General features: G+C 34.2%; 1 pseudogene; it reads right to left on the bottom strand.

Annotated features, from left to right (window-relative positions):
* LOC127557539 (T-complex protein 1 subunit zeta-like) overlaps window positions 1-18,358 on the bottom strand; it is a 39,390-nt pseudogene extending 21,032 nt beyond the window's left edge.
* Window positions 18,359-26,518: the final 8,160 nt, after the last annotated feature.

Genomic DNA, 26,518 nt, shown 5'->3' with positions numbered 1-26,518 from the left:
AAAGGGTGAGAGAGGAATGTATTGGGGAAAAGGGAAAGGGAGAAGTGGGATGATGCAAATAATCTGCCATAAAAAAAAGGCAAGAAAAAGCTTTTACAGTGGAGGGAATGAAAGCGGCAGAAGGGGAGTGAATGAACCTTACTCTCATCAGAATTGGCTCAAATGGGAAATGACATACATACTCAATAGGGAGATAAAAATCTATCTTATCCTGTGGGAAAATAGAAGGGGAAATGAAATGTGGGAAAGAAGAAAGATGATAAAGAAAGGGCATATTGGGGGAGGCAGTATTCAGTAGTAAAATACTTTTGAGGAGAGACAGGGTGAAAAAAGAGAGAGAATAAATAAGGGGACATGCAATGAGCAATACTAATTAAACAAAAATTGAAGCAAGTTTTTTTTTTTTTTTTTTTTTTTTTTTCTGATAAGGCCTCATTGCTCAAACATAGAGAGAGCTGACTTAAATTTATAAAAACCAAGGGTCATGCCTCAATTGATAAGCAATCAAAAGATATGATCTGTGCCCAAAGGGCTGCAAATTCATGCATATCTTTTGATCTAATGACACCACTGTGACTAGGCATGAAAAATATTAAATAAATAAATTTAATCTCCAAAGAAATTCAGGAAAAAAAGAATAAAAGGAAAATGACCTATATGTACAAAAAAAATTCATAATTGGGGATGCCCATCATTTGGGCAATGGCTCAATAAATTCTAATGTGTGTTTGTGATGGAATATTATTGTTCTCTGGGAAATGATGAGCAGGATGCTCTCAGGAAAAAAAGAAACCTAGAAAGTCCTCTATGAACGAAGTTAAATATATGATATTTAAGTAATAGCAATGTTCTGGGATGACCAACTGTAAATGATTGTGTTATTTGCAGTTGTACAATCATCAACAATTACTCTGAAGGACTTAAAATGAAAATTTCTATCCATATCCAGAGAAGCAATTGACTGTATATGAATATAGATAAAAGCATTCTCTATTTTTCTCTTTCTTTTTAACTTAATTTTTGAGTGTTTTTAATTTCATTTACAACTTGGCTTTTATGTTAATATGTGGCATAACTTCACATGTGGTTTCTTAATTGTGGGTAAGCATAAGAGAGAGAAAATAGAAGTAAAAATCTTAAAGACAAATGTCCAAAAAAATGTTTTAGATGTAATTGAGGAAAAATACTATTTTTTTTTTTAAAGAAACCTATTCTTCCAGGGCCATAATAAAAATAAATAAATAAATAAATAAATAAGTATGTATGACCTTAGGAAAAAATGAATACTAGAAAACAATTTAGTTAATTAACTAATGAGAACTTATAATTTAGCTTTATAAAACTAAGCAAAGAATAGAATGATGAAAGATTTCACTGAAGAATGGACAGCTGAATTGAGTCATGAAGGAAGATTATAATTCTAAGAGGCTTAATTCTGGACACTGAAAATATGCAATGCAAATGTTTGGGGTGGGAAATGGTTAAGAAAAACAGTAGTCAATTTTGTTAATAATAGTGATTGTGGGTGGAAGTAAACTGAAATAAATTTGAAAGGTAGAATACAGGCAGACCATGGAATGGCATGCTGTGAGGCTAAGTATTTTGCATTTTAAGTTATGTAAAATTGGACACCATGTAAGTCACTTTCTTTTTAAAAAATACTTTTGTTTTTAACATCACATGTATTTCTCTTTCACTAAAATGAGTCTTCCCTTGTGACAAAGACAGACAAATCAACCAATGTAATGATCCTTAGCATTTCATTGCTCCAAGGAAGTATATCAGCTAACATTAAAAGATGTTAAGGTTGATTCCACAAGATTTCCTTATTTATTGGCTATGGGCAATAAAGGGAACAGTCAAGTATGATTCCAAATTGATGACCCATGTGACTGGAAAGATACTATTTCCTCTTCATCTTTTGACATAAAACAAAATGCTTATGATCTAGCCAATTTCCACTTGATTAATGTCCAAATATTTCTTGATGCTACCCAGTAGTAGCAAGAATTGTCCCTCTGGTTTTAGAGATTTAGAAAGATTATTGGGCACAAAAAAACTAAGTGACTTGTATAAGTTCACACACTGAACCTCTAAGAACAAAAAGCAGGGGTGGGTAGGATATGGTAGCATAAAATAGTGAGTAATGACATTCAGATCCAACTGTAAGGTATAAATGAGTTCCAGGAGGCTTCCTGGAGCTCTAAACAGAACTCTGATTCTAAGTGCCAAACTAAGAATCTCTATAGCTTGCTGTGCTAGAAACATGGCAGGATTTGTGGAGAGAATGCTGATGTCTAGGGAGGTGTTTGGTCCCTGAGTTCATTAAGAGTTTGAAGTTGCATAAAATGGGCAAGAGTGTGTTCTAGAGTAATGCAACAGAGAGCCTGTTCTCTCACCAGCTTGCTGTATTCAGGAAAAGAGATGTACCTGCCTCCATCGGTAGTTCTGGATTCCCCTTTACATCAAGGTATTTAATCAGAATTTGCATGGCCACTGTACTATAGGTAGAATTCTTGGTCTTAATTTAATTATGAAATTCTGTGGTAGTTTGCTTAATCAACACTATACTAGTTATTGTGTTTCCAAATCATGGAGAAAATGTAAAGATCTGAAAACAAGAGATGGAGTGCTGGGCATGAAGACTAAAGAGAAGGTAAGTTTAGCTATACTATATAGTGTGATAGAAGAGAAGTATTACATAAAAATGATGGATAAATAGGGTAGTACCAGGTTGTAAACCTTTAAAAGTCAAATAGAGGAATATCTATTTTAACCTGAGACAATAGAAAGTGATTGAAGTTTGTGGAGTGGGAGATATTCATACCTGTGCTTGAGGAAAATCATTTTGACTCCTGTAATAAGAATAAATTGAAAACTTGAGAGACTTGAATCAGGGAGACCAAATAGGATGCCATTTCTGTTTCAGAGGCTAATAATTTCTTGTTGTGATACAGATTCAATTCTCAATTCTATTCTTAGTTCATCTTTAAACCTCAAATGACAATGCCTAGAAATCATCTCTTCTCACCCCAGTTCTATTTTGTTTTCCCAAATACATGTAAAGATAATCGTCAACATTCATTTTCATAAACTTTTATGTTCCAATTTTTTACCTCTCTCCTTTTCCTCCTCTCTCCCCAGTACAGCAAGCCATCTGATATAGGTTATATATGTATAATCCTTTTATACATATTTCCACAGGAAAATCTTGTGCAAGAAAAATCAGATCAAAATGGGAGAACAAGAGAAACAGGAAAAAAAAATGTGAAAATACTATGCTTCGATCCACATTTAGTTTCCATCATTCCTTCTCTGGATGCAGATGGCATTTTCCATTTTAAGTCTATTGAATTGCCTTGAATCACTGCATTGCTGAGAAGAGCTAAGTAGATTCTAGTTGACCATCACATAATCTTGTTTTACTGTGACAGGTTTTCTTGGTTTTCTTGCTTCACTCAGCAACAGTTCATGGAAGTCTTTCCAAGATTTTCTGAAACCAAGCTGCTTATCATTTCTTATAGCACAGTAATATTCCATAACATTCCTATACCATAATTTATTCAGCCATTCTCCAACTGATGGGCATCCACTCAATTTCCAAATCCTTGCCACTTTAAAAAGAGTTGCTGAAAACATTTTTGCACATGCGGTCCTTTTTTTCTTTTTTTTATGATCTCTTTGGGAGACAAACTCAATAATGACACTGCTAGATTAGAGGTTATGCACAGTTTAGATATCACCTTCAGACAAGAACCTATTGACTGTCAAACTTAGTTGGATGCATGCTTGACTGGCATAGTGTCTCCTAAAGCTATTTAGAATTCAGTTGTGGTTTTAAACTGAGCTACTTCCTGACCCTCAAGTATTCTGTCCTTGTACTTACCGTCCCAGGGTTCTCTGACACACATACTTTTTTTCCTCCTTTTAAAATAATGCACTGAAATGTATCAGTATAATTCTGTTTCCTGGGAAAGATGGATTTTTGAATAGTCATTCATTTATGTATTAAACACAGCATTTATCATTTTAAAAAAATCAGTAAGGTCTTTGAACATTGATTTCTACCTTGGGGCTAAATGTGTTTCTTTTGGGAAATGATGGCAGAATAAAGAATATTTTGATCTCACTTGCTTTAGTCTGGTTTGGTTTTTGTCTGTGGCATTTTCCTATTTTTTAAAATAAAAATCATGCACAGCTTTTGATAACTCATTTGTTAGATGTTCCTTTCACTCCACTCCTCACCCTATCATTTGGGTTAATAGAAAAAGAATTTTTGTTATGTGGTGTCCAGATATGGAAGCAGAAGGACCTGAGTTTGAATTGTGCTTTGAAGTAATTATAAAATAGATAGCCCTTCACTTTTCTGGGTCTCATATATTCATCTGTGAAGTGGGATAATAGGTGGAATAATAATAGCAACAATATTTCTGAAGAGCTTGAAAATTTGCAAAAGATTTTTCATGATTTATTTAATTTGATCCTGACAATAATATTGTAAAGTAGACACTAGTATTATTCCCTTTTAATAGATAGGGAAACTCTAGAGTCACTTAATAAATCTGAGACTAGATCTGAATTCATGTCTTCCTGACTATAAGCTCATAGCTGTCCCTACTACACCAGTATAATCTGGGCTGTCAAGCTCATATCATTGTCAGTGAGGCTCAGATGAAGTAATCAATATTAACCTCTTTGGGAAATGTAAAAGTCAATCTGGGAATATGAAGACAGCATTGTATATGAAGTTAAGAAAACGTGGGCTAGAATCCCTCCTCAGATTATCTGTTCAGGGACATGGAGGTTGTATGACTATTTGTTATGTAGTAGAGATTCATTTCATGTTAAGTTTGAACAGATGGCCACTGAGACCACATCAAGCTATAAAGTCCTATGATTTTATGAAGTCTTAGAATCACTAAGTCTCAGTTTCCTTATGTAAAAAATAGATATAATAACAGAATTGAGAAATTTACAATTAAGAACAATGAATTAGGTGGAATTTGTGAAGAAACTAATGAGGGTTGGAATAACAACAACTCCCCCCAAGAAACATATAATATACAGAAACAATTTTACAATCTGAAGATATTAAACAAATAAGGGATAAGGACTGGACCTGTGGTTTCACCGACATAGGGAATTCCCTGGTGAGGAAAACTCTTTTACTTGGGAAGTTCAAAATCTTCTAAATAACTTTTCATTTTACAGAATTATCTGAAGCACTAATATGTTAAATTATTCACTCATGATCTTGAAACTAGTCTAAGTTAGAAACACAATTTGAACAAGGGTCTTTATGATTTTGAGTCCATCCCTTATGCCAGACTATTTCTTTGATGTGGAAATATAAACTAATGATGTTATTATTGTTGTTTCTTCCTACCATTCTAAGCTAATTGAAAGTACACAAAGCTCCAATCAACTTCCCAAGTACAATATGGAAGGTGTGTGACTAGATAGTGCTTTTTTTTCTTCTGAAAAATATCTGGGGATTTGGAGGAAATGGATTAAATGGGTCAATGGTGTGAGGTGATAGCTGAGTATACTAGTGGGATTTTAAGATTAAAAGATGTATACAGAAATACAGAGGTGATGTGACCTAGGTCTGACATATTTAAAGCTGTGTTTTTGGTTCTGGATATCACTTTTAGGGAAGAACTTTTAGGTAGCTGGGGAACAATCAGAGAACAATGATCAGGGTGGTGAATAGTCCAGAGGGTAAGTCACATGAAGATCAGTAAAAGAAAGTGCAAATGTTATACTAAAGAAGAGAAGATTTAAGTAGGGAAATATAACAATCATCTGCTTTATAATCATGACATATAGGGAGCAGTGGGAATGGCAAAAAAATTCAAAACTAAATCCCCAAATCCTTAATTATTAGAGCTATCCAAAAGTGCAATGGACTGCCTCCAGAGATAATGAGCCTTTTGTAGTTTAAAAATGATTTAGGCTTATGATTTCTTTTTGTGTCTTTCTCCTACAAACCACCTAATAGTAGTTTTTCCCCAATTACATGTAAAGATAATTTTCAACCTTAACTTTTATAGGATTTCTGAGTTCCAATTTTTTCCCTCCTTCCCCATTTTTTTGGAGCAAGGAATCTGACAGTTTGTATATGTACAATCACTTCAAAAATATTTCCACATTACTCATATTGTGAAACAAAATTAGAACAAAAGGGGAAAATAGAGAAGAAAGGAAAAAAAAAAAACGTCAAAATAGTTTGCTTTGATCTGCATTCAGATTCCATGTGGATAGCATTTCCCATTATGAGTCTCTTGGAATTGTCTTAGATCAATGTATTGCTGAAAAGAGCCAAATCTGTCAGAGTTGATTATCATACAATGTTGCTGTTACTGTATATGATGTTCCCCTGGTTCTGCTCACTTCATTCAATGTAATTATTTCCTTTTTTTTTTTTTCTGAAATCTATCTGCTCATCATTTCTTATACCATAATAGTATCCCATTAAATTCATACCACAACTTGTTGATCTATTCCCCAGTTAATGGGCATCCCCTTAATTTCCAAATTTTTGCCAAACAAGGAAGTTTCTTTCCTAATTTGCATATGATATCATCCTTTTTGTGTAAACCATGTGTTCCTTTTGACTTTATCTGAGTATAGGGTATGAGATGCTGGCTTACTCCTAGTTTCTGCCTTATTATTTTCTATTTTTCCTAGAAGTTTTTGTCAAATGGCAAATTCTTGTCCCAGATGCTGGAGGCTTCAGGTTTAACAAACAGCAGACTATTCTAATTATTTTACTACTATGGTTTAAATATCTAATCTATTCCAGGGATCCACTACTTTATTTCTTAGCAGTACCAAATAGATTTGATGATTGTCAACTTATTATATACTTTAAATCTAATACAGCTAGGACAACCTTCTTTACTTTTTTTTCCCATTAGTTTATTTGATATTCTTGATCTTTTCTTTAGATGAAATTTGTTATGATTTTTATAGATCTATAAAATAATATTTGGTAGTTTGGTATGCTACCCAATAAGTAAATTATCTAGGGAGAATTGTCACTTTTAATATATTAGATCAGTCTACTTATAACAACTGATATTTTTCCAGTTGTCTAGAACTGAGGTCATTTGTGTAAAAACTTTCTAATTGTATTCACATAATTTCTGGATTTGTCTCAATATTTCTAATTGTTTACAGTTATCTTAAGTGGATTTTCTTTATCTTTTACTACTAGACTTTGTGCATATATGTAGAAATGTTGATAATTTACATGGTTTCATTGTATATTTTGCAATTTTGATTAAATTATTATTTAAATAGTTTTTTTTAATTTTCTAAATATGCCATCATATTATCTGCAAAGTGATTGTGTTTCTTCATTGCTTTGTCTAATTCCTTCAATTTCTTTTTTTTTTTCCTTCCTTATTTATAAAACCAAAATTTCTAGTACAATGTTGAATAATAATGGGGATGATGGACATCCTGGTTTTACTCCTGATGTTATTAGGAAAGTTTCTACCTTATTCCTATTATGTGTAATTTTTGCTAATGGTGTAGGTAGATGCTGTTATCAATTAAAAGAAAATTCAATTTACTCTTCTGCTTTCTAGTGTTCTATTTTTTTTTTAATAGGAATGGGTAATGTATTTGTCAAAAGCTTAATCGGTATCTATTGAGATCATCATATTATTTCTATTAGTTTTATTAGTTATATGATTAATTATACTGATAGTTTTCTTAATATTACATTTTTTGTATAATTCCTACTTGATCATACTGTATGATGCCTGTGATAAATTGATGTAATTTCTTTGTATTTCATTTAGAATTTTTTACATTGATATCCATTTAGAAAAATTGATCTATAATTTTCTTTTTCTGTTTTGTCTCTTCTTGATTTAGGAAGCATCATATTTGTGTCATAAGAAGAATTTGATAGCACTCCTTCTTCCCTGTTTTTCCAAATAATTTGCATAGTATTGTAATTAATTGTTTAAATGTTTGGTAGAACTCATTTATAAATTCATCTAGCCCTGAAGATTTTTTTCTTAAGTAGTTCATTGATGACTTTCATGTTTCTTTTTCTAAAATGAGGTTAATTAATTATATTTGTTAATTTAATTCTTTTGTTTAATTTAATTATTGTTTAATTCTTCTGTTGATTTTTTCTGTTAATCTGAACAATTTATGTTTTTGCAAATATCCATTCATTTCACTCAAATTCTGAGATTTGTTGACATACAGTAGGGCAAAATAGCTCTTAAGAATTGCTTTAATTTTCTTTTCATTTGGTGGTGAATTCATTTTCATTTCTGATGCTGGTAAACTGTTTTTGTCTTTCTTATTTTTGAAATCTTACTAACCAAAAGCTTATTTATTTTATTGTTCTATTCCCCTAATAATTCAATAGTTTTCTTACTTTTAGTTTCATTAATCTCACCTTTCATTTTCAGAATTTCTAACATGGTATTTAATTAAGGATATTTAAGTTGTTTTTTTTTTTTTTTCTGGCTTTTTCAGTTGCATGGCCAATTGACTTATATGATCTTTCTCTATTCTTCTCAAGTAAAATGAGACATAAAAAATCCCCTAATTATTGCTTTGGCTGCATTCCCTAAATTTTGGTGTGTTGATTCATTGTTGTCATTCTCTTTGATGAAATTGTTGATTGTTTTTATGATTTAATGTTTGACACATTCTTTAGGATTATATTATTTCATTCCAATTAATTTCTAAATTTATTTTTCCATGGACCTTTATCATATATCACTTTAACAGGTCATTGTGACCTGAAAAGGATGCATTTGATATGTCTGCCTTTTTGCACATGGTTGTGAGGTTTTTATGTCATGAAATGGTCAATTTTTATTTAGGTGTCATGTATCACTAAGAAAAAAATAAAACAAAACAATATTTCTTTCCATCCCCTTTCAGTTTTCTCCAGGTTTCTATCATATCTATTTCTTGTAAAATTCTATTCATCTTCTTAACTTTCTTCTTATTTATTTTGGATTAAATTTATTTAGTTTTGGGAGGGGGAGGTTGAGGTTTCCCACTAGTATAGTTTTGCTCTCTATTTATTCAAGTAACTCGCTTAACTAAGAATTTGGATGCTCTGTCGCTTGGTGCATTCATGTTTAGTATTGTTTTTAGTTTAGTACTCCATTGTCCATGGTACCTTTTTGGAAAAATGTAGTTTCCATCTTTTTATTTCTTTTTCAATTAGATCTATTTTTGCTTTTGCTTTGTCTGAGATAGGAATTGCTAACTATTTTATTTTTACTTCAGATAAAGCTAATGTATTGTGCTTTATACTTTACCTTTACTCTTTGTGTATCTTTCTGCTTCAAATGTGTGTGTTGTAGACAACATTGTAGGATTCTGGTTTTATATAAAATTCTCATAAGCTAGAAATTCTCCTAATAATATCAGGGGTAAAACAAAGATGTCTATCATCCCCACTATTATTCAGTGTTGTACTGGAAATGTTAGTTTTATAAAGAAGAAAGGAAATTGAAGGAATTAGATTAATCCATGAGGAAATACAACTATCACTCTTTGTAGATGATATGATGATACTATCTTAACTAAGAATTTGGATGTTCTGTCACTTAGTGCACTTATGTTTAGTATTGTCTTTAGCATAGTACTTCATTTTTTATGGTACCTTTCAGCAAGATGTATATCTATTTTGTTTTTGCTTTGAGATCAGAATTGCTAACTTTTTTTAAACTTAAGCTGAAGCATATTTTTTCTGCTTCATCCTTTATCTTTACTATTTGTGCATCACAGCTTCAAATGTGTTTGGTTTTTAATACAATCAGCTACTTGCTTCCATTTTATGTGAGAGTTCATCTTTTTCACATTCATAATCATAATTACTGTGCATTTCCATTCCTACTTCTCATATTTACTTTTGTCTTTCCTTTCACCCTCTTCTTCCTCACAACATTTTGCTTCTGACCATCACCTCCTCAATCTATTCTCCCTTCTATCAGCCACATTTGCTTTCTTATTCTCCCTTTCTCCTACCTTTGCCCTTATGATGGCACCCCACTCTTCCCTTTTCTTTATGCTTTTCCCTCTCACTTCCCTATAGAGTAAGAAAAAACTTCTATACCTAAATAAATTAGTATGTTATTCTGAGTCAAATCAGATAAATGTAAGGTTCAAATAATGCTCATTGCCTCCCTCCCTTCCTTCTACTGTAATAGATCTTTTGTATCTCTCCAGGTGATGTAATTTACACCCTCGGCCAACCCTTATTCTCTAAATACAATGCTTTTTTAATGCTATCACATCAAAGTCAAACAATATGCATACCCTTTTATTTATTATAATCCTAACTGCCCAAATAGAGGTACAATTCTCAAGAATTACAAGTGTCACCTTCACATATAGAGATGGAAACACTTTAACCTTATTGGATAATGTGTGTGTGTTTTTTTTTTTTTTTTCTTTTTCTTTTTTGTTTACCTTTATACATTTCTCTTAAGTCTGGCATACAAGTTAATTTTTTTTTTTTCTGTTTATCTCTAGTCATTTTGTAAGAAAAGTTTGAAAGTCCCCTATTTGATTGAGTGACCTTCTTTCCCCCTAAATGATTATGCTATTTTTTTTTTTCTGGCCAATTGATTCTTGCTTGTAGTCCAAGTTGTTTTTTTTTTTTTTTCTTCCAGAATTCATAGTTCAAGCCCTTGAATTCTTTAATGTAGGAAGTGATAAGTCCTATGTAATGTTAATATGGCCCTTGATATTTATTTTCCCTTTGATCTGATAATTCTGGAATTTGACTACAATATTCTTTCAGGAGGTAATCAGTGGATTCTTTCATTGACTATTTTGCTTACTGATTCTAAGATATGAGGGTAATTTGCATGATCTCATCAATTTGAGAAAATACTGTGGCAATCACAGTGCAAATGTGAAATAGCTACTTCTTGACACAATAGTTATCACTTCAGCCACAATAATGCATTCACCTCTCTAAATCAACACCTACAAGTTGTTGTCTGATAAAAATCAGAGGTCTGAGGGAGAACCTTGGGAATAAAGGGCAGTAATCAGTAAAAGCTTGCATTCCAAAAAAGGTTTATTTTTAATGAGAGCTTTAATGATGACAACTTCCACTACATTGGCCCCAGGATACATGCAGCTATTTTCTTTTTCTTTTTTTTCATCATTAAAATTATGATTTATTGTTATCCTGGCCACCTAGAACTTATTCTGTGTTATTTTTATTAAAGTTTTTTATTTTCAAAACTTATATATGGATAATTTTTCAACATTGACATTTGAAAAACTTTGTATTCCAAATTTTGCCCCATCTTTCCTCTCCCCCTTACTCTAGATGTCAAGGAGTCCAATATATATTAAATATTTTAAATGCAATATATGTATGCATATTTATACAATTATTGTGTTGCACAAGAACAATCAAATCAAAAAGGAAAAAAAAATAAGAAAGAAAACAAAATGCAAGCAAACAACATCAAAAAGAGTGAGAATGTTATCTTGTGATCCACACTCAGTTCCCACAGCCCTCTCTCTGGGTGTAGATGAGTATCTTCATTACAAGATCTTTGGAACTGTCTTCAATCATCTCATTGTTGAAAAGAGACATCAATCTTCATATAATGCTGTTGTTGCTGTGTATCCATGTTCTCCTTGTTCTCCTGCCTACCACAAACTTTTTTTTGCACATGTGGGTCCCTTTCCCTCCTTTAAGGTCTCTTTGGGATATAAGCCCAGTAGAGATATTGCTGGATCAAAGGATATGCACAGTTTGATAGCCCTTTTGGCATAGTTCCAAATTGCTGTCCAGAATGGTTGGATCATTTCACAAATCCACCAATGAAGTATTAGTGTCCCAGTTTTCCCACATTCCCTCCAACATTCATCATTATCTTTACTTGTCATCTTAGCCAATCTCAGAGGTGTGTAGTGGTACCTCAGAGTTGTCTTAATTTGCATTTCTTTGATCAATAGTTATTTAGAGCAAATTTTCATATGACTAGAAATGGTTTCAATTTCTTCATCTGAAAATTGTCCATATCTTTTCACCATTTTTCAATTAGAAAATGGCTTGAATTCTTATAAATTTGACTCAATTCTCTATATATTTTAAAAATGAGGCCTTTATCAGAAACCAATTTTTTTCTTAGTTTATTGCTTCCCTTTTAATCTTTTCTGCATTGGTTTTGTTTGTACACTTTTTTTAACTTACTATAATATAATATAATATATCCATTTTGTATTTAATAATGTACTCCAGTTCTTCTTTGGACATAAGTTCCTTCCTTCTCCACAGATCTGAGAGCTAAACTTTTCTTTGTTCTTCTGATTGCTTATAATATCACTCTTTAAATCATGAAACCCTTTCAACCTTATCTTGATATATGGTATTAAGTGTGGATCAATGCCTAGTTTCTGCTATACTTTTTTTTTTTTCAATTTTCCCAGCAGTTTTTGTCAAACAGTGAGTTCTTATTCCAAAAGATGGGGTCTTTGATTTTGTCAAACACTAGATTACTATAGTAATTGACTATGCCTTGTTAACCTAACCTATTCTACTGATTGAATACAGTATTTCTTAATCAGTAGCAAATGGTTTTAATGACAGCTAGGTCACCTTCATTTGCATTTTTTTTTTTCATTAATTCCTGACCTTTTGTTTTTCTAGCTGAACTTTGTTATTATTTTCCCTAGATCTATAAAATAATTTCTTGGAGTTTGATTGATATGGCACTGAATAAGTAGATTAATTTAGGTAGTATTGACATTTTCTAGTATATTCACTAGGTTTACCCATGAGCACTTGATATTTTTCCAATTGGTTAGATTTTACTTTATTTGCATGAAAAGTTCTCAGTAATTGTGTTCATATAATTCCTGACTTTGCCTTAGCAGGTAAACTTCCAAATACTTTATATTATTTCCAGATTTTTTTTTTTTAATTATAGCTTTTTATTTACAAATTATATGCATGGGTAATTTTGACATTTGCCAAACCTTTTGTTCTAATTTTTCCCCTCCTTCCCCCCACCCTCTCCCCCAGATGGCAGGTTGACCAATATATGTTAAATATGTTAAAGTATAAATTAAACACAATATTGTATACATAGCTACAGTTTTTTAATATAATTTTTTTTCTTTATATCTCTTGCTGCTAGACTTTGTTGATAATATATAAAAATGCAGGTGAATTAATATTTTCTTTAAGTCTGCATTCATAGATGAGTCCTGTATGCCCTAAAAGTCAGAATTTAGGTTGTCCAAAGAATTCATAGCCATCTCACTACATGGAAAAATCACCCTCTCCATATTATTTCTTTTTGCTTTGAGAAGGGCTTCTTTTGTAAGAGCATCTAAAGAAAATGGGTCAATTCCCTTTTGATTAATAACAATAAATCTTTTTTTCTGAATCACTATATACTTTTTTCTTCAGTTCTACTATTTTCTTTACTCTATTTTCAATGAAATTCCTTTTTGCTTTTGTCTCTCTCCTTCACACTTTATTATAAATGTTTCTGTTTTTTTTCCTCTTCTAGTGATATATTGTATTTAATAATGTATCTTCTATTCTTTTCTTCATATCAGATGTCAGACATCATGATCCAAAACTAGTTTGATCAACGTTGTGTCAGTTTCAGATTCATGTTTCATCTTCATGATCTCTACTATGAAAAGATCAACAGGTTCACCTGTTTTTTAAATGGCCAAAATTGAATCTACCACTAGGCACATTGGACAGGTCAACATTTACTTGTGCCAGGACATTCTAACCACATTGATGAAGATTTCTTTCTCTCCTTGCTTCCAAGACTCAAAATGCCTTAATCTTGGCAACTTTAAAGTATTATTTGTTATTATTGTTATTATTTGAATATATACTGTTATTATTTGAAGGTGCAGACTTTCAGAGATATAGAGATCTACCTACTTCAGCAGCTCTCCAAGTATAAGAACATTTGAAATAAGGCCATCATCAGTAATGTCATCTTGGGTTGTAGCTACATTTACAATCAAAGAGTCTGTTGGGTAGTGAATTTTCATTTTGTATAATAGCACATTTGCATTTTTAATGAATTTGATGTCTCTTATGCTGAGACACATGGGATCTAGGTTGGTCGTTAGCATATCTTGTAACCCTCAGGGTAGTGCTGATGTTCATGGCCAATGCCAACTGGGCCCAGTTCACTTCAGCTTTGGGGTTAAGAACTTTCTCTGTTAACAAGACTGGGGAGTGGTGGAGGAGGAGCAAGTAGGTGCAAGGGAAGCAGCTCAGAGGTGTTCTGAACAAGCTGTACCTTGTTGACTTTTTCTTGCATAACTCATTTATTTTTCAAATTTTTCTTCTACCTTTTTTATTTGATCTTTAAAATTCTTTTTGAGTTCTTCCAAGATTTCTGAGACTTGAGGCTAATTCATATTTTCATCTGAAACTGCATGTGTAGGCATTTTGACTTTGTTATCTTCTTGTGAGTTTGCATTTTGATCTTCCTGTCACAATAGTGGCTTTCTATGATTTTAGCTCTTTTATTTTTCATTCTTTTTTAGCCTACTTCATTACTTTTAAAGTTGAGCTCTGTTTCTGGGCCAAAGAAGTCACTGACCCAAGTTTCTTGTTTTGGGGACCAGGCCTCAGGTGCTGGTAGCTTTTTGACTGCATTTGGGTGGCCTAATCATGCTTCTGAGGATGGCACTTTGTCTTCTGCTGAAGGCTGCAGACCCTCACAACTGGTTTACTATCCCATTGGCTTTCTGATATAAGACCCTTGAACTTTAGTTGCTGATCTGTGCTGTAATTAAGAACCTCTTTCTGGCTTACCCAAACACTGTCTATGCTGGGCAGTCCTCCCTTTTACCCAAATAAAGACAGACTTTCTTGAATTCCTTCTGAGTTATTTTGAGCTAGAAAATTGTTTCACTCCATCTTTTTTGTAGGTTCTGTCACTCCAGAATCAATTTAGAAGTTGGATTTAATGTAGTTTCTGAGAGAAACTGGAAAGAATTCACATTACCTCCTGACTTTTCTCCTCCACCATGGCTCCTCCCTTAAACTTCTGATTTCTTTCAAACAATACTTGTACTTCCTACCCTAAATGTCCCAGAGTAATTGGAGAAAATAAAGTTTTGGCCATTGCTATTTGAAGCCTTCAGTTGAAATCTTAAATGCATATGTGTATATATATATATATATATATATATATATATGTATATATGCAGCATATTTAATGTATATATTATACATATATATGTGACTATATTCACATGCATATGTATGTACGTATTATGTGTATGTATGTATATATGTAAACATATATTAATTATATGTGGGCTCCATGTTTATAGACAGAACAGTTCTCCACTGGTAAATTACAGTCACCTCAGTGAGAAAATCACAAGCTCTTAGAAGAAGCCCATGATGGTAGCCAAAGGTTTTAAAAGAGAGGAAAGCAAGCTGCCTCCTTCTGGTAATACTAGAATAAATGTGCAAGAAACATCAAGTAGATACCTAGTTCTTTCATAAATTTTGGAGACACTTCCCCAACAAATCCATTTTTATTGTTGTATAAGTTGATTCTTTTTCTAGCAATTTACCTAAAAAATGCTTCCCATGGAAGAGTCATTACTTTGTTTTGTAGATTTACATTTAGAGAGTTAATTAGTTCAACAATCACTTACTAACCATATATGTTTCATGCAGCCTAAACAATGTGACTCATTGGATAAAAAAAATCAGCCTCAGAACCAGGAAGAACTACACTGAAATCCTACCTTTGATATATATTGACATTTCAAGATCTGGGAAAGTTGCTTAACTGTTCAGAGATGCAAACAACTGAGCAAGTGTCTAAATTGAAAAAATGGTTATTCATCTATCTGTATTGATTAAGAGAGTCTCCTTACTCAGGGGCTCCTCACTGTGCCTCTGTACCAGACATATTGATATAAAGACCAAAATGGTACTGCCCCTCTTCTCAAGGGAACTTTAAAAAAACATCTAAAACATGTAGACAAAGTAATTTTGAGACAGTGCTGCTCTCAAAGACATCTATGAGTCTTTTATGCTGTTATTGTTGATCAGGGTCCACCAAGAGTAGCTCTCATATATGAAGCAGAGACTAGGACATTCTCAGGAATAGAGAAAGCTATCATTAGGATGATGAAATCAAAGCTCTTCCATCAGGGTGCTGAATCTAGGTCTATCCAAACTCTTTGCAAAGTGATAAAACTTGCTTTTGTAAGATAAAATTGGAATGTACTGAATGCCAAAAAACTAAAGTCTGGGTTAAGTGACTTGCCCAAGATCACATGATAGGACATTATGTTTCTGAATTCCAACTCCAAGCTAATTCCATTTTCAATGTTCCATTTCCAATACTACATTCTCTTCTCTCCTTTCTTTTCCCCCTGCTCGAGATTCTTGGCTTTTTCATTCCTGTTAAACTAAATCATTAACACCTTGGCATGAGTTCTCTGAGGGATCCTTATCAGTGTCACATCCCCCTACTGCTTTCTTTCCTTTCTCTTTTTTGTCTTGTTTTCTCTCAAGACCTTACCAAGGTGGCTGCCTTGTCAATCTTTGATAAACTTGTGCTAGTGTTAATGCTTTATCATGTCACTTCGCTTAAGATGGATTGATACAGGGGGAAAAGACACAATGATGGGAGTCCAGACCAGCAAGGGATATGTTATAACAGTTTAAGCAGAAAGTGATGGGAGACTGGACTGCAACCAGAGCCAACAAAAAGAAAAGGATTGGTTTCTGGAAATTAAGGACAGAAATAGGCCTTTCTTGGTGCCTGATTATGTATCTGTATGTCTGTGGGGAAGAAGGTTATGGAAGGCTTAATAATGCCTTCAGGGTTTTGAGGGTTTTTTTTTTTTTTTCTTCTCTCCCTACTCCAGGACTTTTGCTTTCTACAAAATTCAAAACCCAAGTCCCAGAATTCTGACTCCATAAAACAACAACAACAAACAAACCCAAACCCAAAACAAAACAAAAATCCTGTTAGAGATCAAAAAACAAAGTTGTCAGGAGACCCAAGGGTTTAATGTGGATAAAACATTGTTCTACATTCTACAAGAAAACATAAAACAAATGTTCCTTTCTCTTATAGAACTTATGGTCTACTAGGGAGAGACCCCATGTATACAGTTAAGTCAATACAAAATATAAACATAGTAAATATCAAGTAACTTTTGGAGGATGCTAAAAATGAAGAGTCACTAAAGAAACCATGTACTGGATGACATTTGAGCTGAGTTAATAAAAACTAGAATTTCAAAAGGAGGAAGCAAGGAGGGAGAGAATTCCTGGCATGGGACGCACTGGGACAAAGACAAAAAGGTCAAAGGGGATGACATCATTCTCCCATTCATTTTAACTTGAGTAATCACAGAATTATAGTTAGAGCAAAGAAGACACTTCAGAGGACATCTAGTTCAATACTCTGATTTTATTGATGAATGAAATGAGTCCAAGAGAGGTCATATAACTGGAACAATGACAATTGGTAGGATGTAATCCACTCAGAATTCAATCTAAGCACTTTTTATTGTAAATCCTTTGCTTTTTTCCCATAATTTCGTACTGAATCCATTACACACTCACATATACGCATGTGTGAATGCATGAAAGGATGAATGAAAAAGCAGTTGTTAAGTTTTTATGACTGATAAAGCCCAATGCTAAAAGCTATAGATGTAAAAACAAGACAGAAATATACTTTTTTTTTTAGTGTGAAAAAGCTCCGATAGAGGAAGAGTTATACAATGCTCAAAGGGAAAATGCTGGTAAGATGGTCCCAGAGGAGGCTTTTGGTGTGGAAAGTTATAGGTATTGTGGATAGATTGGCAGGCTCCATCCAAGAACAAAGGCAAAATTAATTGGATCATGCTTCATGGTTCCATAATTTGTGTAGTAGAGGAGGCAAAGGAAGAAAAAGGTACTTTAAAGTCTAGTGAGAGGATGCAAGAAATGGCCAGATAATCAGGTCAGAAATGAAATATGGCTCTGACTTTTCCTGAAATAGTGGATAGAAGGAGCAGTCTCAAAACAAGAGACAAACAGAGGTGATCAGGGCCAAAGTTTTCTAGGAGAGAAAGGGAGCTGTCCAAATTTTGGAGAAAATACTTCAGAAGTAGAGTTCCTTCATTAGATCTTCACCCTTATCCTAGGGATAACTGGGTGGCACAGTGGATAGAGTATCAGGCTTAGAATCAGGAAGAACTGAGTCCAAATCTATTCTCAGACACTTACTAGCTGTGTCACCCCGGCCACATCCCTCAAGATCTTTTTTGTTTCAGTTTCCTTATCCATAAAAGGAAGTTAATATCACTTACCTTGCAAGGCTGTTGTGATCATCAAATTCGATAAAAATTGTAAGACACTTAGAAATTGCCTGGAACATAGCAAGTGCTATAGGTACTATTATTATTCTGTCTGTGAACCTCCATTCACAATTGTGTATTCTAAGTGAGGCAGCATCTGATCAGTCAACATCTAGGCCATATTTCAAAAGAAGTTTTATTTGACTGGGAGATATGGGATCAGATTTTGGGGAGAGAATCTCCCAGCCTATTTTCTTTTCCTAGCAATAAGAGGTCATCATTTACTAAAAAGTAATAGAGAAAACCTGCCAGGAAACACATGGCTCCTTAGCAAATTCTGGAGAGCCCTTCTTTTTCAAAGGAATCTTTCATACAGTTAATGCCTCTGGAAAAAAATGAAAAAAAGACTAAGTCATTCTGAATACAAATCGAACTTTATAGGGATGAAAAAAATCTAAAATATAGTGTATGAGAGGCTTGGAGAGACCTGGGCCCTATCTGGAAAGTAGCTGTAGATTATATTAGTGGAATATTTATGATTCCGTCACATTTCTCTCTCATTCTATACTAAATTCTTCATGTTTTACTCCACCTCGTGCTCCAGGAGGGACTTTTATTACTGGCAAGCTGGTAGTGCATAACAATGAGAGGTTTTTAATATTAGCTGATCAATGGTCCAGTTAACAGGCCAGCCAGCTACATGATGTCTTTCAGAAATTGTTTAAAATGGATGGCGGGCTATGCTCGCAGGAGAAGGGCTTTCAACAGACATAGAAAAGATAAAAGAAAGCCCTCACTACCTCTTCCAACCCCAGGCCTCCAGAGCTTAAATCAGGGAAGGACTGTGGGAGGTCTGTTGATGAACAAAGGAGGATGATCACAGACCATCCATGTGGACTGAATATTACTCCCCCCTCCACCATGATAGATGTCCAGGGGACAGGATGTAGGGACAGTAAAGGTCTGTTAAAATTTATACCTGTTAGAAAAAAGAAAAGGAAGAAAACAACCTCTTCAAATGGTAGGTGCTTTTCTGTCTCTCTCTGTCTCTTTGTTTTTGTCTCTGTGTCTGTTTCTCTCTCTCTGTCTGTCTCTCTCTCTCTCTCTCTCTCTCTCTCTCTCTCTCTCTCTCTCTCTCTCTCTCTCTCTTTCTCTCTCTCTCTTTCTCTGTGTCTCTCTTTATCTCACTTTCTCTCTCTTTCTCTTTCCCTCTCTGTCTCGTTTTCTCTCTCTCGTCCTCTCTCTGTCTCTCTCTCCCTCACCATCCTCACTCTCTTTTTCTCTCTTTCTGTCTCTGTCTAAGTAACATTTTCCCATCTCCAAATATACTTTGAATCTGGAACAGAGCATCTTGTTGCCAAAAACAGTGTTGCCTAGTGGAAAGAATGTTGGAATTGTAAATGAACATGAAAATGCTGGTGATTTTCCTGGATATGATCCTTCCTAGATACATGACTTCAAGCATTTTAACCTCTCTGAGCCTCATTTTACCAAGGGGAAAATGAGCAAGTTGTATTGAATGACATCTGAGACCCTTCTGACTCTAAAATTAGTATCAATCTTTTTGGGTCTCAGTTTCCTCATTTGTAAAATGAGGAAATTAAACTAGAGAGCCTGAGAGATCTTTCCTGCTTCTACATTTCTAACTCACCTCAGAAATATTTGTGAAAAAAAAAGACCTTTTAAATATGAATACAATAAAAATAGATATTGTTATGATTGTGATTCCCAGACAAGTTTTAATTTATTTTTTCTTAGTAACATGTAAAAACATTTTTTTACATTTCTTTTTTTTTTTTATTTTGACTTCCAAATTATCTCCTCTTTCCTTTTCTCTCCTCCTCCTTCTTTGAGAAGGCAAGTATTTTGATATAAATTATACATGTACAGAGATATGCAAGATAACATTATATATATTTAGATAATACAAAAGAAAACACATACTGCCTCCTCCAGAATAAGAAAAATAAAGTAAGAAATAAAAGCATCCTGTGATCTATATTTAGACTCCATCAGTTATTTTCTCCAGAGATAGATAGTATTTTTCATCACAAGTCCTTTGGAATTCTATTATTTCATTGTATTGTTAAGAATGGCTAAATTATTCACAGATGATCACTGTGTAGCATTGCTGATACTATAGACAATGTTCTCCTGGTTCTGCTCACTCACTTTGAATTATTTCATGTAACTCTTCCTAGGTTTTAAAATTATTTTTAAACCATTCCCTTTATTATTATAGCTGTTTGTGGAACCAGACTTAAAAATAACAACAACAACAAAAATAAATAAATAAAAAAACCAACAACAACAACAACAACAAAAACTGGTTCAAGGGTGGGGAGCTAGAAGTGCTGTTTTGATATATTGGGTGGGTGTGAATGTCCAAAAAGTTTTTGATGCTCAAAATTATTCCCAATTCCTTCCCCTTCCTCCTTTGTCAAAATTTATTTATTTATTTCTTCTCTTAGACATTCATTTGTCTATAGTCAACTTAGCATGGTAAGCATTTGCAGATGACAGAGCTGGGAATAGGAGATTATCTCACATAATGGATATATAAAGCAGGATCCCCCCCCAAATCTCTACAGACTGCAATATTGGCCTGACAACTATCATGGACTTTAGTAGAAATCAATTCAAAGCCATATACTTAGATTCCAAAAATCAATTTTCTCAAGTATAAAAATGAAAGATAAAATTAATCTTTCCAAACAAAAATGAGATCTCTAGTAGAGTTTCATCTCAACCTAAATCAACAGTAGTGTGCTAAAATAAATCAGGGGAGGTGACATAAAATCCTGATTCTTTCACTTATTTCCTGGAGGACTTTCACTTCCTTGGATCTTAGTTTCTTTTTTATTCATACATTTCCAAATCCAAGTGAAATATGTATTTTAATTTTTTTTTTCCTTTTTGAGCCATCAGTGGTAAATCAATATTTTCAAACCAAAATTTCCCAACTTCACTATCAAATTTAATTAAATTGGGCCATGAAAAGTCCAACATAACTGGAAAATGACTAAACAAATCAAGAAGTTCATTCCTCTCTATTTTCTCCATGGTTCATACTCTAAAGAAGTTTCCGGGAGCATCCCAGACCCAGGACAACTTTGAACTCTTCACTTGAAAGGTTCCAACCTGGCTTATGGGGGACACATTTTGTTTAACCTCTCTGAGCCTCATTTTCCACTGTATAAAATTAGGGAGTTGTATTGAATGACATCCGAGGCCCCTCTGACTCTAAAATTAGTATCAATCTTCTTGGGTCTCAGTTTCTTCATTTGTAAAATGAGGAAGTTAAACTAGAGAGCCTCAGAGATCCTGTACACACACACACACACACACACACACACACACACACACACGTCTATCTATAGACTATATAGATTATGGATAGAGAGACAGAGAGAGACAAAGAGAGAGACAGAGAGACAAAGAGAGAGACCTTGTTGATCTCAGTCTCCACTTAAAAGAGTCATTTTGACAACTGTTTGTAAATGAACTGTAGTGAGGAAATACTTGAGGCAAGGAGACTTAAAACCTATTATAAAAATCTAGGAAAGATTTGATGAGGACCCAAAGCAGGATGATGGGTAACTAATCTTTGAAATAAGTTATGTCTGACTCTTCATGACTCCATTTGAAATTTTCTTGGCAAAGATCCTAGAATGGTCTGCCATTTCCTTCTCCATCTCATTTTACAGATGAGGAAAACTGAAGTCAACAGGCTAAGTGACTTCCTCACAGTCACACTAATATGTGTCTGTGGTCAGATTTAAACTCAGGAATATGAGTCTTCATGATTTCAAATCTAGAACTCTACCTATTGTGCTGCCTCACTTCTCCTGTAGCCAGTCTTGGGGACATAACAGAATCTTCATTTCCTAGAATCAGAGGATTTAGAATTTAAAGAGATTTTGGAGATTAATACAATCTCCTTTTATTTGTAAACAATATGAGTACATAAAAAATGTGATGGCTATGCAAAACCATTAAGTCTTTATTCCAAAAGGAATCATTTATCCAATGACATAATCCATAGCCCTCTTTGACATTACCCTGATCATCCCACCTAGAGAATTATGTTCACTTGATCTTGGCAAGAAGGACCCTTTCTTTTTCAGAAACTATAAGAAAAGAGCAGAGAATGGGAGGTGATTTTAAGAGATTTTGAAATAAAAAGAATGAGAGAAGAGAGAATTCAGGTTGAATTGCCTTATTTATGTTTATTTTTTCTAGTAAAAGAGCCAGGGAGAAAGGGATATTAAGGCTTGAGAAACAAAAGAAGCTTGAATATTCTCAAAAGAGACCAAATTTCCCTAAAAATGTCTGATGAAAGGTGGGGTATAGATAAGATGTAGTATTAAAGTAGGATCTTCTAGACAGGATACAAAAGAAATGGCCTCTAAATGCAATTCTCTGTCTCTGGACCTTTATACTGACCATCTTTTACACCTGGAATATACTCCCTCCTTACTCCTGCCTCATAGATCTCCCTCTTAATAAGATGAAACTCAGAATAAAAAATTACTGCAATAGGAGGTGACAAGGAGTGAGTCCATTTAAACATGGGAGTCAGCTTGGACAAATGTAAGGAGGTGGGAAATGAGAGTGTGTTAAAATCAAAAATAAATTTTTGAGCTAGTTTATCTGTAATGTAGAACGAGTCCAAGGAAATAATCTGAAAAAAGAGGAAAGATATCAGAAACTATTAAACTGTATAAACTCTTTGACTCAGTAATATTACAATTAAGTGTATAACATAGCAGACCAAAAACAGAAAAATCTCATTCATATTAAAAATATTGGTAGCAATACTTTTTGTGATAGCAAAAATGACCACCTCTTTATTAAGATTCTCATAAGGTACTAAGACAGTGGAATTGATAGACAATAATTATCTAATTTAGCATGGTTCAGTATGATTGAGCTGATCCTACAAGGAGATGTTATGGGCCAGAACTTGAAACAAGGTACTAAGTGGAATTGAAGAGACAATAGTTAATCTAGTTTAGAATTGATTTAATCCTACAACAAACAATGGTTTCCTAATGATATAATGATTGATGCATACTCAGTGCACAGCATATAAGCAAGAAGCTCTCAGGGCCAGAAACACAAGCCCACTCTCAGAATCGGAGACAGATTCATTCCATCTTCCACCTTTGTGCTGGCTGGAGGCTGAAGCTGGGAGAGGCAAAGGATTAGTGGCAAGAGCTCTTGGAACCAAGGAGAGAGATAGGCCTCTAAGAAAGCTAACTGTGAAGACCGAGTTAGCACCCTGGATACTTTAAAAGCAGCAGGAGTCAAAATAAGCAAATGTCCTTGATCTTTATTCTTTGTTGAAGGGAGAGGAGAGAGAGTAGACACAGGAATCTCCTCTTTCTTCTACCGCCCGGGTGTCACCCTCGCTTGTCCTACTCCACCCTTTTATCCCTCCTCCAAATCTTTCTATAAGCCATTTTCCAAGCAAATGTTAATAGAGTATTGTCCAATTGGTAATTAGCCTTAAGTGCTCAGTTACCCAAGTGCATCTGCTCAGAGATTCAACCCTTTACAGCTAACCCAGCCCAAGGAAGGAAACAATAAAGGATTTGGACTTTAATCCCTGGCTGCACTTGTGATTATTGAACTGAAACTAAGACTGCCTCCAGAAGCCCCCAAGAAACCTGCTCCCAGAGAAGATTATATTTTAGAGAAGAATATTATATCTCTTTTTTAAGGAATGACTAAATAAATGTTGGTGTATGAAGGAAATGAAATGTATGCTGTGATGAGAAGAGCGTAAAGAAGTTCACAATGCCCCTGCCCACCTCGGTGTGTGCTGAAGCCATCTGGAGCTAGAGCCAGCTTCTGCAGGTTTCTGAGATTGGAGTGTTAAATTTTTGCTGATAGTAGTTCCATCTTAGAAATCACTACAAACCAATACTTGATTTATTATTTTATTGTTTAGACTTAAGAAAATAATGGAGCAAGCATTAATGTTTTCTAAAAAAGCTGGTTGTTAAACACAAACCAACACATTCCTGTCATAATATGATCACATGTCGAATTGGCCTTGGCTGGGTTATTTTTTCATTTTCATATAATGAAGTAATTTAATTCCCAAGCCCACAAAAAATTTACTTGAATGCTGTCTTTCCTTCTATGGCCATCCAATTGGTCCAATTGGTCGTATTTCTTCAATTCAGCTGGCATTGGCAATCTGAGCTTTGGTGGACTCTTAATTTATGATTGACTCCATTTCAGCAACATATTTCCAAATCAGATGTTTAATTTACTTTATTCAGCCTAAATTATGTGTCCCCATTTCAGATCTTAATGGTCTTCTGCTGTGATGAGCAATGCATCCAAATGAATTGTTTGGATAGTGTTTCCCATCTGATGAAGTATAACCGAAGTACCCATGCACATGGAATAAGTAACCATATGGCAAATAGAAGACCGGAGCCTTCCTTCCACTTTATAACCATGCCACAGAGAGAAAATTTGTATGGGATGGGAATGCTGTGGGTTTTTCTCTCTCTCTTTTTTTTTTTTTTTCTTAAATGAAATTGTAGCACATCAATTTCCTGGCAGAGAAATCGAAGTCTGGCATTTTTTTTTTTATTCAAGTTTGTGTTTTGTGGCAAATAGTCTATTACATTTGGACTTAGAAGAGATGAATTTCAAGAACCATAAGATACACAAAAGTTAAAAGACTGGTTTAAGGACATATTACTACAAAGTGTCAAAGAAATGAACTGAGGTCTTCCTAACTTCAAGCCCAGCACTCTCCTGTGCCTTTCACTATTTCCAGAGTCTGTGTGTGTGTGATTTTTTTTTGGGGGGAGGGGGGTAGTAAACCACACATTCCTAGGAAAGCTGCATTATTTATTCAGTCTATACAAAGTTATATTTTTTATTTATTATACTGGGTCATGGTGCATACTTTCTTGGAACTAAATTAAGATTGAAATGGCTATACTTGGCATATTTTTTGGATTTGTGGACTCTTAGGAGTTTTCTTCAGTCTCCCTCAATCCTTATTTCATAATCCAGGATTTTGTGGTCCAGAAGTTTGGAGGGAGAGAGGAAGGGAGGGGGAGAGAGATGGAGAGGGAAAGAGACAGGGACAAAGAGATGGACAGTTAGAAGGACAGGGAGAAGGACAGGGAGAGGGAAAAGGAGAGAATATGGGAGGGAAAGGAAGAGGGAGAGGGACAAGAAGAGAGAGAAGGACAGGGATAAGGACAGGACTAGGGAGAGGAATAGGGACAGGGATAGGGAAAAGAAAAGGAACAGGAAGAGGGAGAATAAAAGGAAGAGTAAAAAGGAGAGGGAGAAAGGAAGATATATAAAAGAGATAGATGGATAGACATTTGGATGGATGTATGGATGGATAGAATATTTATTAAGTACTCATTATGTTCCAGATACTGGCCTAAGCACTGAGGTTACAAATAAAAGCAAGCAAGAAAATGCCTATATTGTATAAGGAGTTTAAATTCTAATGGAGGAGTATAGCATATATAGAGGAGTCAAAAAGTAGGATGGAGGCAGGGAAAGGAAGAGTAGTGAGGAGAGAAGAGAGACAGCCATCAGGAAAGAGAAAGTAAAGTACAGAGAACTGAATGGAGTGTTTTGGGGGTCCCTCTTGAAATCATTTTCCAGGCAGTCACTGATTATAAAAGTAGTGCCTCAGGGTCAGAGGCTTCTCTAGGGTTGCAAGATAGTTAAGGAGCAGTAATAGGAATCTGTAGAGTAAATTTGGGAGTAAAAAAACAAAACAAAACAAAACAAAAAAGGACTCAATCAGTAAAGCATATGATCAAAATTGGGCTTCAGACTTTGGTAAGAGAAGAGAATCTATGATGACCTTGGCTTAGCACATGACTCAGAGGAACAGGGTGGGTGCTCTTATTTGTTTCTCATCCCTGAGGTCACAAGCAATGTGGAAACTAACCTTTAACCTAATTGAAGTTCATTGTGGAATAAAATAATAGATATGGAGAGTTTGAGGGCAGGGATGGGAAAGAAAAGAGGAAGGAGGAAATAGGAGAAAGAAGCATGGCTGAGATATAAATTGCATACTGGAATTGAAAAATTCAACTTGAAATATCAGAGGTATTTTTTTTTTTTTACTTATATATAACTATATATATAAAACTTAAATTCTATTTCTATTCCTACCATTAACTACTATGAGATA

Source organism: Antechinus flavipes, chromosome 3 (genome assembly GCF_016432865.1).
Source record: "Antechinus flavipes isolate AdamAnt ecotype Samford, QLD, Australia chromosome 3, AdamAnt_v2, whole genome shotgun sequence".
Taxonomy (NCBI): Eukaryota; Metazoa; Chordata; class Mammalia; order Dasyuromorphia; family Dasyuridae; genus Antechinus; species Antechinus flavipes.
This window is presented reverse-complemented; position numbering and strand designations above follow the sequence as displayed.